This window comes from Taeniopygia guttata, chromosome W, assembly GCF_048771995.1.
Source record: "Taeniopygia guttata chromosome W, bTaeGut7.mat, whole genome shotgun sequence".
NCBI lineage: Eukaryota > Metazoa > Chordata > Aves > Passeriformes > Estrildidae > Taeniopygia > Taeniopygia guttata.
In genome coordinates, this window is record NC_133064.1 from 24,859,155 (window position 1) to 24,875,180 (window position 16,026).

The following is a 16,026-nucleotide window of genomic DNA, read 5'->3' on the forward strand; positions in this document are numbered from 1 at the left end:
TCCCAAGCTCGGGGTGGGAGCGGGAACGCAGACTGCCCCTGAGAGCGATCTGCCCGGCGGCGGGGACCTAGGGGGGCTCAGCGCGACACCCCCTTCCCCAGATCAGAGCCCAATCCCCGCCGCGAAAAACCCCCGAGAAACTCCCGCCGCGAAACCCCCCCGAGAAACCGCAGCTTCCCCTGTCCCGCCGCCGCCGCCGGTCAGCGAGCCGTTGTCAGAGGCGCAGCGGCGCGCGGAGCGCTTCTGGCAGGAGCTGGCAGAAGAAGCCAGAGTCGCAGAAACTGCGGCTCGGGTGAAAACGCTAACCGCGTGGCCATGCTGCCGCTTTGAAAATGGCGCCAGGCGCCGTGGAGGGGGGCGGGGCGCGAGTAGTCTCGGCGCGAAAACTCGAGAGCAGCGCGATTTCAGGGGCACGCGTGCGCGGGAGAAAGAGGCGGAGAGCGGCAGAGAGCGCAGAGCCAATCGGCAGCCGCGCAGGGCGCCGCCACCATTTAAGGAAGAAACCACCCCCTGTGGGAGGCGCGGCGAGCCGGGGGGGCGGGAGCGGCGCCACCCCCACGGGGAGGAGCGAGCTCGGAGCCGAACAAAATGGCACCGAGACCCGGAAGTGCACTGGCATTTGACTTCCGGCGCGGAGTCCGGCAACAGCTCTGCCGGCTCGGAGGGGCCGGCGGGAGCCGCCCAAAACTCCGAGACAGAGAAAACAAAGCCAACGCGATTCAAGACAAAACCAAATAAATCCTTTTGGAGCTGCGGGAGAAAAAGGCATCTCGCCAAGGAATGCGAGTCCCAATCCCCGGAGACACGAGATGGGGGGGGGGGGGGAGCGCGCGGGCCAAACTCAGCTACCTCCCACCGCAAATAGCAGCGCCTGTGCCGCAGGGTCAGCAGGGGACGCCCCGATACAGGACCCCTGGGTGGCCCTGGCCATGAAAGTGGGGAGGGAGCCCCCGAAGGTGTGGGGGACGTGCCGCCTCTGTGGCAGTCGGGACCCCCACGTGGCGGGACTCCAGCTTTGGGCAGACACAGGAGCAGACTGCTCGATCCTGCCCCAAGCCCTGTGGCCCCGACGCTGGCAATGCAAAGCCCGCCGCAGCACCTCCACCCCAAACACGCCCGAGGGGATCCTACTGAAGCTGCAGGAGGAAAGGGCCACTGCTGTACACCCACTTCTGCCAATCAAACATGACCCTCAAAACAAAACTAATGAGAAGCTGTGAGTTCTGTTTGCAGGACATGCTCGTGAACCATCCCCGTGATGCATACACCCCTGCTCCAGAGAGAGATGACAGACCACCAAGCCACCAGACAACACCTGAGAGTCCCACGGCGGTGAGACCCAGACATGCACAGTGTCTTTATGCAATTTTGCTATTGGGGCTTGTGGCCAGGGGGACAAGCTGACCCAGGCCACTACCCTCATCAGCCATTTAAGTGGATCATGCGACATCTTTCAAGTGACAAGGTGTTCAAAGAGATCACCACAGCGAACACCCCATCCTTCGTGTTCCACATAGCCAACCTGTTTAGAAGCTACCTTACTAACCCTAAATGAAACCAAATCGAACCTGACTAACCCCTATTAGTTTTGCTATGATGTTAAAACCCCCTTTTCTACAAAGGCATTGCTTTAGACACCCCCTTCAGTTGCTCCACAGCCAGTGCCCCCCACCAGTGCAGGTGGGACACTCCCCGCAGAGGACCAATAAGTGTGTGATCCCATCTGCATCTGGGATGTAAGTTTGCCAGAGACCCAGAGTGAATCCTTATATGTTCCTTGCCAAATTTAATAACTCTATCAATTTCTGTGTCCAAGTTCTAACTGTTCTAGGGTTCTGTATCACTCAGACGAAGAGATATACCATCTTCTCGAGGAACCTAACAGACTCCACAAAAGAGAAATCATCACAGGTATAACCATCGCAATGTTGCTTGGCCTGGGAGCAGCTGGCACAGCCACAGGTGTCTCAGCCATCGCAACCCAGCAGCACGGACTCTCTCAGCTGCAAATGACCATCGACGAAGACCTACAGAGGATCGAGAAACCCATCTCCTATCTAGAGAAATCAGTCTCTTCGCTTTCAAAAGTAGTTTTACAAAATAAGCGAAGGCTGGACCTCTTGTTCATGCAGCAAGGAGGACTGTGTGCAGCCTTGAAAGAGGAGTGCTGCTTTTATGCAGATCATATGTGAGTCGTTAAAGACTCCATGGCAGAACTCCGAGACAGACTGGCTCAGAGAAAGAGAGACAGGGAAACCCAACAGAGCTGGTTTGAATCCTGGTTCAATCAATCACCTTGGCTCACCACTTTAATTTCCGCCCTGGTAGGTCCACTGGCTATACTGCTTTTAGCTATTACCATAGGACCATGCCTGCTGAACAAACTAGTCTCATTTGTTCAGGCCCGTCTGGAAAGGGCAAACATTCTGTTCATAGGCCACCAACAAATGCTGTAAACCAAAAACTGCGAACACAGTCAGTCGCTAAAGCCTTCAAGACCTGCCTTGAAAAAATTACTCAGGTTTACCAAACCACCCTTTCCTTAACAAGTCACAAGTTTGTACCTCACTCCAGTGCCTATATCTACGACTACCTCATTTTATATATGGTAAGGGGAGGGGAGATGTAGTAGATAGGGACAGGCAAACGGAAAATCTCGGGATGTGACGGAAAGAGAGACCCTTCCCCCTCTCCCTGCCCCACGCTATCCATTAACCCCAGGAGCATGTGACCACACCTGCTCTGGTAACTTCCCACTCCCGACTAACCCTGGAGACCCCTCAACCCCCCTCTGACGTAGCAAAGACCCCCAAGACTATTTAAACCCACGAGATGAGATAATAAAGGCTTTTCGACCGTCTGCCACATTGGTATCTGCGTGCGTTGATTAGCCCGAGTAGCCTGGGCGAGACCAGGCTGCCGTGCTGTCCCCTGAACCAGGTCGCTAGTTGCCCTTTATAAAGGCAACAAGACCCTTCTGCCCTTTCCACTACACCTGCAACAAAAAATGAATCCGTTACTAAATTAAAAGGAAACCTGAATTTTGAAAAGACTCGCACAACTGCTGTTAACTCTGTAATTTGTGAAGAACCATCTACTTCTTCAATATCTGATTTCCATTTTTTTGTCTCTGGATTTTGCCAAGCAATCACAGATTTTTTAGACTTACCTGAACTGTCTGTAAAAATGTGATTGCATCAAGGGGTTCATGACTTCTTAAGGGCTTATGAATTAATTTCAGAGATGAATTTAGTAGCTGATGTTTCGGACAATTAACCAAAATTTTCCCTGTAAAATTTTCTAGGGCAAATTGCATAACCTCTGAATTTTGAATTAACCATTCCAAATAGACGGATGTGACAGGCAGAAAGATTTCTGCAAAATACTTTCCTGAAAGGGAAAACATTCAGGATCTAGCCTTTATAATCAATTGTGATATAATTTCAGGGCAAGTTGTTATAGTTTTACCCAGCTGACGAGATAGGAAAACCCATTCTAAGATTATCAGATGGTTGATCTTCTCTAAATCCCACTGGAATATTAGACCGTGAAGCTGTAGACTCTCCCCTAAAACTGCAAACAAAAAAGACAAGTTAGCATTATACCAATGAGCTGGATGACTCGCATCACTTTATCTAAAGCATTTTGGGCTTCTTTGTTGAATTCTCATGGTGAGTTTAAAGCTGTGTCTCCCTTCAGTAGATTAGACAGAGGAGCTAAGTCCTGGTTTGAAATGCCTAGCACTGGATGAAGCCAGTTCAGAGTCCCTACCAGCTGCTGCACTTCATTCAGTGTTTTTGGATTTTTCCTTAGTTGGAGTGGTTGTGGAGTTACAGTCTATTCTGTGATTCTGTATCCTAAATATTTCCAGGGAGGAAGTGTCTGTATTTTCTCCTTCACTACTGTGAGTCCTGCTTTCTCCACTGCTGAGATGACCTGATCTGTTGTCTGCTGCATTGATGCTTGGTCTTTTGCTGCTACTAAAATATCATCCATATAATGTAAGATGAGGGAATTCGGGTACTGTATATGAACTGAGGAAAGTACTTTTGCTACATACCACTGGCATATACTCAGACAATTGCGCATACCTTGAGGAAGTACGAGCCAATTATATCTTTTTAAAGGAGCCTGCTGTTTTATTGATGGGATGGAAAAGGCAAAACATGGTGCATCATCTGGATGAAAACAAATATTGAAAAAACAGTCTTTCAAATCAATAACAGTTAACTTCCAATCCTTTGGAATCATAACAGGAGAAGATAAACCTGGTTGTAAAGAACCCATTTCTTGAATCACTTTGTTAACTTTTCTGAGATCCTGCAATAACCTCCATTTCCCACTGTTTGGCTTTTTGATTACAAAAACCGGAGTGTTCCAGGGGCTGGTAGTTGGAATTAGGTGACCTTTGTTTAACTGTTCCTGTACTAATTGCTCTAATACAGCAAGTTTCTCTTCTGGTAAGGGCCATTGGCTGACCCAGACAGGTGTATTGGATGCCCACGTGAGTTTTAGAGTGTTGTGTCCATCAACAGCCCTTGTTAGAAATCTGTTTCTAGTCTCAGACCCTGTTGTGAGAGAATGTCTTTTCCCCAAAGGACTATATCAGCTCCTACTATGAATGGTTTTGTGGTGGCAACACGACCTTCAGGTCCTTCAAATGTGACCGAGTGCAAGCTACAAAAGCTTTTACAGTGACCACCAATACCTGCCAGTTGGTCCAACGTGGGTACAATGGTCCAGTCCTGTGGCCATTTCAATTTTGATATCAGAGTGATGTCAGCTCTGGTATCTATCAGGCCAACGAGGGTGATGGTTTTCCCGAGATGCTTCAGGACACAGGTGAGTTGAGGCCGCCTGCAGCTGATGTGCCTGGTCCAAGTGATGAGGGATGTGTTGCTCTGTGACTCTGGTAGGAGAAAAGCTTGTGCTATGGTCAGTCCTTTAGGGATAAAACATGGAGGGTCTGGACATAGAGCTAAAACAGTGTTTTCCTTTGAACAAGTGACAGATAACACAGTTGGAAGGGTATAGAAACCTTCTGCATGGGATCTGTTCACTCCCACTACTAAGAACTGACGTGGTTGTGGTTCAGGTCCCAGCTGTCCTGTGGATACTGTGTGAGGAATGGCATTGGTTAGCATTACTGGTTGGGCTGTAGACTGTTGCAGGATTTCTGAGAGAGAGAGGACACAATTTGTATTTGGAGTGAAGGTTGAGCTACCCCCAGTCTAGGCCTCAGATAATCGGCCTTGGTGACGCCTTTGAAGCCTTTGACGCAGTAAGAAATTAGTTGTTGCGCAGTTAGAAATTATGTTAAGGTATAACCACAAAGTAATGAGCTGTCTGAGTGTGAATTGGTATAAGGCTGCAGTGTGGAGCTCTAGCCACCTTAAGACAAACACAAACAATGTTTGCTGGCCAATGATAGTGTGCTCGCAATTTGTGGACTGTACTGAAGTGTATATAAACTGCCATCATATAAACAATAAAGGAGAATGTAGCATTAACCATATTGGCTTGATCTGTGTTTGTCCTGTCCAGCTTTCCCTATTTTATAAGAAGTCCCTAGCTTCTGTAGACAGCTCCAATCTGGTACCTGGGAACATTGTGCTTGGTAGTCCTGCAAAGATCTGCTGCAGTTCTGTGCTTGGTGGCCTGTGGTGATCTCTGGCCTGTGAAACTGGATTTTCTGTCCTCGCATGCCTCTGAGTTGTGCTTGGCTGTACGCTTCCTGGAAGATGGCATGGACAACCCTGAACTGGGTGAAAACTGTTAGTATTTTGATAAGGACCTCTGTATCCACTGTTTTTTGGAGGTGGCCTCCTTCGTACTTTAGGACACTCTCGCTTAAAATGCCCTCTCTGGCCACACGAATAGCATGTATCCTTTGCAGTCTGTTGGTTTTCAATTGCCCCTTTAAATGCTGTTAGAGCCTCTGCTAGGGTTTGTGCTTGAATTTCTACAGTTTTTTCCTGCTGCTTTAGGGTGTTTTCCTGTGCAGTTGTGATGGCATTAGCTAGCACCTCTGCCTGCATGGCTGCTGCGGGTTCAGGGGCACCCAGGCGATTGCAAGCATCCACTAGCTGTGTTAGAGTAGGCTCAGGGTCTTGTGGCAATGCACTTAATATTCTTTTGGAGTTTGGATTTGCATTAGAAATTGCAATCTGTTTTAATAACTCTTCTCTGGCACAATCTATGGGAATTTGCTTATCTAATGTCAATTTTAAACTGTCCCAAAATTTAATGTATGGCTCATCCATCCCTTGTTTTATTTCTGTGAAGTCTAATTCTGGTTTATTTACGTCATGCACCTGGAGCAGGGCAGTCCTTGCTGCATCCTTAATATCCTGCAGGATCTGTCTGTTAAGAACTCTTGACTGTCTTTGTGGATCTGTATAGGCTCCTTCCCCAGAAAGGTGATCTAGAGTTATATTTGCAGCGGCTGGAGCTCTTGCATAACCTCTTAAAAGGTCATTTAATAAATGCTTCCATGCCAGTTCCCACAGAGAATACTCTGTTGGAGACAGTAAAGACATACAAAGCTGCTTTAGGTCATGAGGGGTAAATACATTTGCTGAAAAGGTGGCTTGTAATAATCCTCTGAAATATGCTGATTCTCTTCCATAAGATCTATCTGCTTTGCAAAACGCTTTTATTTCTGCAAAGTTTTTTTTTTTCCCCACTGTGGTCCCCCTGCGCCGGCAACATTATATCTGACTGGAAAAACAGATGTCTAGAAGCAATCGCCCATTCTCTGTGCTGTACTGTGTCCCTTCTGATCCTCTGCCAGGTGTCTGTGCCTCCTGATGTACAAAACTCATCCTTAGATTCTGGAGGGCTACCTTGGGGGGGGCGTGAGAATATCTCTTTTTCGATATCGGTGTTCCTCCCAATATGGGTGCCGCCATTTTGGATGGGGTGACTTCCAGGAGCTCACCTCTGGTTCCCATGGTTGACAGGGTGAGGACGTGCCGTCCGGGGTGTGGGCGGGGATTTCTGGCAGAGAGGCAGACTGAGCTCGGCCCACAAAAGGGCAGTGTCCTGCATCTGATGGGCAGGAGCTTAGTGAGGAATTGGAAAGGGAATCCTGGGACTCCAAGGATGGAACACGCCCACAAAGGGCAGAGCTTGACAGTTCTGAAACATGTCACTGGCCACATGTGCCTTTGTTCTCACAGAGTATGGATTCAGCTGGGTTCTTTTCCATTGCACTACCAAAATTCACCGATTTTGCACATTTGAGGTTACTTTTGAGAGGAAACCGACGGGAATTCTTCAGGTTAGGTGGGTTAGGAGAGACGGGGTGCAGACTTGTCTGGCCAGGACTTGTCTGTTCCCTTCTCAGGGGTGGAGGAGGTGCCTGACGGGCAGTGGCTGGCCTTGCTGGCTCCCGCCTGCCCTCCCGGGGTCTGTGTGATTGAGGGCAAGTTGGGAACAGGGTTGGGGTCTCCCAATCTCTGCCTCCCCTCCTTTCTTTCTGCCGCAGCCTGTGGTCAGCTCTCTCTCTGCTGGGAGGTGTTTTTTGGTTCTCTGGCTTGTTTTTCACTTTCAAATGTTACAAATTGCAACACTGTCCTGAATATTGAGCGTAAGCTTAAGCTGGACTTCTTTTCCATACTGTATACTCTAAGTCCCACAGTATCCCAGAACTTTAGGGTAAGCATCTCAGACGTATTTAGAGTCAGAAATTCTGTGAAAACCCATCTAATGAGTTTTTTAAGCTGTTTAATCTCAAATTTTACATCTTGAATTTCTAATTTGTAGTAAAAAAAAAAAAATAAAATAAAGATCCTGCACAGCTACAGACAGCTTGTTTCCCATTCTTTCTTACTCACCAACTGATGGTTTTCAGAGAAGCTGTCATCCTTGGTCTCCTCCCTGGGTCTGGAAATGCAGCGGTGTCTCAGCCTTGGCTCAGCCAATTGCAGCTCTCTCTCTGAAGACGTCCTTAGGACTTTGCAGAGCATTCTCCAGCCCGTCCCAGTTTCAGCCCTTTCTCACCGGCTTGGGTTTCGATCTGTGACCCCCTCTGATTGTTGGAATAGATTAAATGGGAAAACGTTATAAATACGATTGCCTGGCAAAGTATTTGGAAAATACAGAGACTGTGAGCGAGATTGAGATGAGAATGAGCTTTGAGATGTCGGGCCTTGGTTGCTAAGCAACTAGAGAACAGTGGTATAGCCAGTGGAAGGCAGGTCCCCTTTTTGACCTACAGACAGATCCAAGGGTCAGATAAAATGTTCTGTCTCACCCCTCAAAAATGTATAGTTTATCCCACATCTGTAACCCTCTGTCACGGTTTGACGCTGGTGCAATGCCAGCACCTTCATGAAAATGCCCCTTCTCAAACAAATGTTGTGAGATGTGATCTGGAACAGAGTAGACTAGGCTTAAGCTTAATAACAAAGGAAAAAAAACCCTTTTATTAAACTACTACTATGATAAAAGGAAAAAGAAAAAAAAACACACACTAAATCTAAAATGAAAACCTTCTAAAACATTCCTCCTCCCCCCACCCAACTCTAATAAACTACAGTGAGACACAACTTAGACTCTTAAGACTCTTAATTAAGTTATCACTCTTCAATATAATCAATACTCAGTTCATCAAGGGAGAGAAGAGTCTCCCTTGCACCACAGACTCTCAGGAAACACATTTGCTACTTCTTGTGTTTCCATGTCATACATGGCACCGCCCGGAGAAAATCTGCCAGTGTGACACTCTTCTTTCCATGCCACAGTGCTCTCACCACCATGCACGGATAGACTGCTCATAGGACTCCTTTTAGGATGCTTTGCCAAGGATGAAAAGTAACAACAGTCCAGTATCTCATTTTGGGACCACAGTCCCCCCCATTTTCCTCCTCCCCTGGGGCCGAGGGTGAAAACAGAGATCTTCATCTTCCTGAAGACAGGGGGCATCATCACACTCTTCTCAGCTTTTTTCTGTTCACTCCATCCCTGTACTGGTAGTTGCTGAAGCAGGTCTCTTGGCTCACCACTGCATCCCCCAAAAATGCAGTCTCTCTTAAAAGAGAAATTGGTTTAGTCTATGGCTAACAAGAAAAGTCCCACCAAAAGCTACTCCATCGTCTCCCCCCCCAACTTTCTTTTCCTAAAATCTCAGGTCTCAGGCTCTCTCTCTTTTCTTTCAAATTGAGAAGGAGTAATATTTCACAAAGCCTTCATTCTCCAGGAAAAGGTTAAAAGTCCCGGACTCCCGGATGGCTGAAATTTCAGCTCAGGACTCCATCTCCCAAGCTGGGCACTTTCCTCCCCCCCCCCCCCTTTCTCCTCTCCCGGTAAACTTCTAGGTGTCTTCAGGCTCTCTGTTTCTTTCCCTCTATGTTGGGGGGTGGGGGGGAACAAAGATATCTCAGACTTCTTCCACCCTTCTGTCTACAGAAGCTGTCTCGGTTCCAGACCCTTCACCCCCTGGCTTACCTCTACAGTCCGCATGGCTTCCCCTTCCCCACCCAGCTTCTGGCTGGGCAGGGGAGGTCTGCTCTCTCCGATGACTGGTGCCAAAGAGACAGTTCTCCTGGGAGTTCTTGCTTTTAACCCCCTGTGTTCTCAGAGGCGTGTCCAGCCCTCAGTGGTCACTCCAGGTGTTAATATTCAAATGTGACACTAATTAGATTGACTTCTAACTCCCTAAAAAAATTCTCTTCCATGTCAAACCACAACACCCTCCCCTGAAGTATCGTGTATCTGTAATCCCATTGGTCCAAAGTCTTATTCCGCACCCACTCTGAAGCCCCCTTGATAAGGTGTACCCAGAGGACCAGAGGCCCCTTCTCTCTTGGACTCCCTCTTGGACCCTCTCTCTCACTTGCTATCTCTCCCTGCCCCCACTCCTTGGGGCCTGCTCTGAGCTGCAGCTGGCAGCTCCCAGCAGGGCCCCACACCAACGCCCTTTGCAATAAACCGTATATCCTAAGACCTGATTTCAGAGATCTCTCATCTCCATCCATCCCAACCGTTCAGGGGACCAGCGCTCGCTACATCTGATGGCCTCAGATCCTCTGTGGCCTGCTCCCCAAAACGCCAGACCGAGGAAAAATGTCCTATTTTGATCGAGGGCAAATCAAAAATATCCTGCACAGTGTCCCTCAGTATGAGAAATCACCTGTCCAGGTGCCAAATAATGTTTTGTCTATTTGAGCCAGGTCTTATAAGCTCTCATAGACAAGCATTATACCCTTGATAGCTCAGCTACCTCAGGTGGCATAAAAGAAGCAGGATGGCTCCTGTGACAGTGTTGGAAGCAAAAAAGTTTTAATAAAAGGCAAAATAAAAAAGCTCTTTACAGAGAAAAACCGAGCCAGGGCAAGAGGTTCTTGCTTCTGCTAAAACACTTCACAAGTGATTTACTTATTTTGTTCTCTTCTTTTCTAGTGAATTGCTTAGGCGGGACTTTTTGGCTTCTGTCCAATTGATTATCCTTAAGTTTGAAGTGTGTGAGAACCCCGGGATTGATTCAGGGGTCTCGTGTGGTGGTAAAGTCTCTCCTCCAACCCGTGCTTCCAAAGAAAAATTCTGCAGCCTCTTGTTGTTCGGTCTCAAGGTAGTTTATTGCTAGCTATCTAAAAGATTGTCCTCGCCCGCTGCGGTTGCCTAGGTCTGCGGCCCAGGCAGAGGCACACACTCTCCTGACACCCTCACTGTCCGGTGTCTTTGTCATCTCTCTCCCCACCCAAGGCTGCTACTATCTTTTATATGATATATTACGTATTATATGTTTTTAGATTTTCCCCAATACCTACTATCTATGTTACAATGTGCTTTTCTACTCTAAACCAATCTGTGAATGCCAACATCCCCAAGAACATGGAGGTAAGGAAGAAGAAGGAGGAAGAACAGGATCAGGCCCACTTTCCTCCATCTTAGAACTCCTGACCCCCCTGTACAAAGTAAAACCCCCCTGTACAATACTAAAAAATTTTCCCCTCTAATTTGTGACTACTTTTACTATACCATCTAACCCTCTGTGACTGCTTGTTCCACCTTCAAAGTTGGTAATTCATTCCATGGTTCAAACTCAAGATCACAGCTGTTTTCAGCTGCTTGCCAGGGTCTAAAATGCTTCTGACCAAGGCCTGGAACCTCTAAAAATGTCTGAGGGACATTTTGGGTTCCGACAGAGGTGAAGTCTCCAAGGTCCTATGAGGTGTCTTTTAACCAAATTGAGGAGAGAAACTTCTGGGATTTTGTCCTTTTTAAGGAGACAAAGGGTAACTTGTTTGCTCCGTCAACAGAGGGCACATTCCTACACCCCTCCCTTCGAATTGGTATAAATTTGAAATTAAGGGGGACCCTCAGGCAAAAATATGGGAGCAGGAATAACAGTTCTTTATTAGGGAAGAAAATAAAAGGATAAAATAAACAGGGCAGTGAACCAAAAAAACACTGACAGGCGATATAACCTGACACCCTGTTAGTCAGAGTGTTGGCAGCAGTCCAATTGGGATTTATGGTTGCACATCCTCCTGGGGTGTCAGGTGTGGTTCTGTTGGAGCAGTGATCCTATAGAAAAGGGTGTAGTCCTCCTCTGAAGATGTAGTGGAAGAGGAAGATGTTCCTCTGGGAAATCCAGTGCAGAAAATCCATGCTGGTGTTCCAGAAACTCAAGATTATATCTAGGTAGAAATGTGACGTTCAGTAGGCCATTAACAGCAGATGTCTCCCTGGCAGGGAGGATTGGTTTGTGGAAGAGATAAAGAAAATTTCCCAATTAAGAGAATGTAACTGCCACACTTCTAACAGATGGCAATTGAATACATCTTGCCTTGCAATCCAGAACAGTGGGAAGTTGCCTACCTGAAAGTTCATCTAAAGGATTGTCCTAGGGTGACATTGTGATGCTTGTATCCCCAGTCATCTGTTCTGTTTATGCTGGATATTATGTTCTGTGCCTTCAAGACCTGCTCTGAAAAGCAAAGTTTTGTTTTATTATCAGCCTGCTCACTCCCCCACGGTCTGCTGGACACAGACGGCAGTACATAGTGCAGCTTTTGCTTTTGCTTATGCATTTGCTCTTGCTCCTGCTTATGCTTGCTTTTGCTTTTTGCTTGTTAGTTTGTTTAGCTAGGCAGTCCGAATTTTCCCTGGACTGTCTTTCTTTCCCTTTTCTTGGAACCATTCAGACCTGCTCCAGACTGGGACCTGGGAAAACACCGAGAGTTTTTCACTTTGTGGCCTGCAGCAGCCATTCCCAGTGCCGGAGGGACCGATAACAGAGCGACCATTCCCAGGAGAGACTTTATGGATTTGGCATCTCTTCAGAGTGGCGAAAGAGTTTTGTCATCTGGTGTTGTTCATTTTTTGTGCTGGGGAGTGCTTTGCCTGTTAAATAAACAGGGTTTTTTCCCACTTCTCTCCAAGGAAATTCTTCCCAAACCAGGTGGGGGGAGGGACCATGGGGATTTCCTTTTTGGGGGCTCCTTCTGGAGGTTTTCTCCCAAATTTGCCCTAAACAAGGACAAGGATAAAGTGGTGAAGACGATAGCTGAAGAAGAGCTTTCACCCCCTGAAATTATATCAGGAAAAGGACACTAGATGGCAGTCTTGCTCCACAAAAGAGCAGCAAGGTGACATTTGAGAGGGCATCTATGATGCAAGAAGATAGGCAGACTCTGGGAGGGCTTGAATGATACCGTGTATTTAAACCTCTGGAAACAGTTGTTTTGTTGGACATGTCTATAGAAAATAAATTCCCAATATGTCCCCATATTGTCCATAGCTGCAATAAAGGAATGTTTTGTCTAACAGAACTTTTCTGTTGGATCTAAGTTCTTTATTTCACCATGCACCCCCAGCCTCCTTGCAAGCATGGCAGCATGAGAAGGAGAAACAGCTCTGTGCAAGCCCTGCTCAGGAATAACAAAAAACATCTCTATATTATCAACCCTGTGTTCAGCACAAATCCAAAACACAGCCCCATACCAGCCACTGGGGAAAAAGTTAACTCTATACCAGCCCAAACTAGCACACTGTAGTAAGAGCATACCTTGGCCTTCCATTCTACCTCACTGCCTGGTGAGGGACTGGAGATGGGCAGGTGGTGAGCCACAGCAGGCAGGGGAATAGGAGAAGTGGGAGCAAAAGACACAGAGCAGCAGCTGTGCTGCCTGATTGCCTCCCCAATCACTGCCCATAGAAAAAAACTCAGACAGTGCTGTGCACAATCTCATATTCCAAATCTGAATTGAAGATGTGTCAGGGCACTGGGGGAAGACTTATACGAACTGGCTTGTTAAATGGACATGCAAATGAAAGGAAGATAACATCACTAGTAATAAACTGTATTTTTACTGTTTAATGGTGTTTACTACATGTGTGGATTCCAGCTGACAAGAAGACAAACCTGCTTCTGCAGCAGATAGCATGGAGATTGTCCTCCTGAAAGATCGGCAGAGAACTTTCTTTGTTAGCTTGCTGGCTAGAGTCACTGTAGAGACCATAGGAAAACATTTCTTGAAGTCAATGTATAGGGAGTCCTGTCTGTGAACTGTAGTCATAGTATGGTGTATTGGGGTTTGTGCAGAAAGGTTTTGGTAGTGGGGTGGGGTGGGGGGGGGGGGTGGGGGGCGGGCAGGGCAGCTACAAGGGGGGTTTCTGTGAAGAACCTAGAAGCTTCCCTCATGTCTCGCAGAGCTGACACCAGCCAGCTCCAGGACAGACTTGCCACTGGCCAAGGCTAAGCCAATCAGTGACAGTGTCCCTGGGATAACATATTTAAGAAGGGGGAAAAGAAAAATTGTGGCAAGAACCTGCATCCGGAGAGAAGAGTGAGAATATGTGAGAAAAGCAACCCTGAAGACACCAAGGTCAGGGAAGAAGGAGAGAAGGAGAGAAGGAAGCACTCCAGGTGCCAGAGCAGAGATTCCCCTGCAGCCCATGGAGGACCCCATGCTGGAGCAGGTGGATACCTGAAGGAGGATGTGACCCTGTGGGAAGCCTGTGCTGGAGCAGTCTCCTGGCTGGACCTGTGACCCTGTGGAGAGAAGCTCACATTGGAGCAGATTTGTTGTCAGGACTCATAACCTCATGGGGGACCCCCTGCTGGAGCAGTTCTTGAATAAGTTTCATGGGTTATATACCTCAGGTCCAGGTGGGAATACCCAGGTACCTTCCCTGGGGTGGGGAGTTTCACACTGAATGATGCAATGCTGTAGATCATGGGACACTTTTTGAGTATTTGATGGTTTATGGCATCTCTGAAGATGCCACAGCTGCCTCTCAGGTCAGCATAGTTGAGTCAATTATGGCACATCAGAAGGGGTGATTACTTTTGGGCTACATGTGAATGTCCTGGTGATTCCCAGAGGGGAGTCTTCACAGCTGAACCGCTTGTGTAAGGACTTTGGCATGATAAAAAGCATTATCCCACCTAGAAGGATTTGCCTCTTATCAGGCTCTTCCCTTATCTTGTTCAACACCCAGCTGTAGCCTGAGGTGTGCTCACCCTCTGCACCTGGGCAGTTATTTTGCACATCCTCAGCTTGAACCCTGATTGTTTGAGCCATTAACATTCCAGTCCTTCACAGGGAGAGGCAGGGGTGTTTTAAGTTTTGGGTTTATAGCTCATTATCCTGCTCTGATTTTTCTTGGTAATAAATTCAATAATTTCCCCAAGTCAAGTCTGTTTTGCCCATGACAGTAATCCGTGGGTGATCTCTCCCTGTCTTTATGTCCACCCAGAAGCCTTTTGTTATAGTTTTTTCCCCTGTCCAGCCAAGGAGGGGAGTGATAGGGCAGCTTCGGTGGGCATCTGGCATTCAGCCAGGGTCAACCCTCCATGTATGTTAAAAAATGTAATGTGAAAGGAGAAAATTAGTTAAGACATTACAAATAGTTGAAGGAATGAGTAATTTAAGTGTGATCACAAAGGTTGTGAAAAATGCAATATTACTAACATTTTGTGAGAAGGTAAAAGCTTTATTGGTCTGATGAGTTTCAGTTATATGAATAAAATATGTATACAATATTTAAGGCAAAGAAGTTGCTCTTATGGGAAATTGCGACAAATAAATGTCTAAGGCTCATCTTGGTATTATGTGTCTTTAGACGAGTCTGCTTTACTGATTTAGGCAAATCGAATTTGGGTGATATTTTGGTTTTGTAAGATGTCTATGCTTTAATTAGCTATTTGGACAAGGAAGACTATCAGTTCTGTTATAAATGAAAATTTGTCCAGCCAAATTAAAATGAAAAAATAAAATGTTTATTTTGCAATCAAATTCTATTTAACCAGCCACAAGGAAAGAACAGTGCCAAGCCCGGGGTCGGCACTGGGTGCGCAACAAAGAAGTCAGCCTCAGCAGAGGTTTTCCTCTATGTCCACACACCTCCATCCTGGCACAAGCGGTTTTTATAGGAAAAATTCTGCCTGAGGCCAAGATTTCAGCAGTCAGTCTTTTCTTCCGTTCAGAATCCATAGGTTAATAAGATTTTCTTTTTTTGGTGATGAGGAAGAACAATTCAGTGTCCGGATTTTTTGAATCCCTTGATGAAATTTATGGGAACGCTGCATTCTCATGTATCTGCCCGAGGATTTCCATGATATCCATCCCAGGTCGGTCACGCGATGAATGATCAGCGCCTGGGTGTCCTATCTCTCCAGACATGGCCCATCTCCTGGCTGAGCCACATCCTTTTACGTGCAAATCCGGTTTCAACATACACTAGGTCTCACCTGCGAGGGTGGGGGGACTCCTAATGCAAACGTGTATACTCCAACAAATATTCAATATCACATATATCATACTAGAAATGGTGCGGATTATATCTACTACACATAACAATCCCCCACCTTTTATATTAACCTATTAATTCGCACCCTAATTTTTATTTTATTCTGTATAAAGCTACAGAGTGTGTATGTGTATATAAAGAAACCAGTTTATATATAAATATTTTTTCTAATTCCCCACATTCTAGTCTTCACCTGGGATTTCATGATAAAATTTGTGGGTCTGTTCCCTTCCCTTTATTTGTTCCAATTACTCGTTTATCCAG

The 16,026-nt window shown here is 46.7% G+C and overlaps 1 protein-coding gene across 1 annotated transcript in view; it reads left to right on the plus strand.

Annotated features, from left to right (window-relative positions):
* Nucleotides 1-16,026, plus strand: part of LOC116806874 (sorting nexin-18) — a 91,810-nt gene that overhangs the window by 63,577 nt on the left and 12,207 nt on the right. The gene's annotated exons all lie outside the window — the stretch shown is intronic.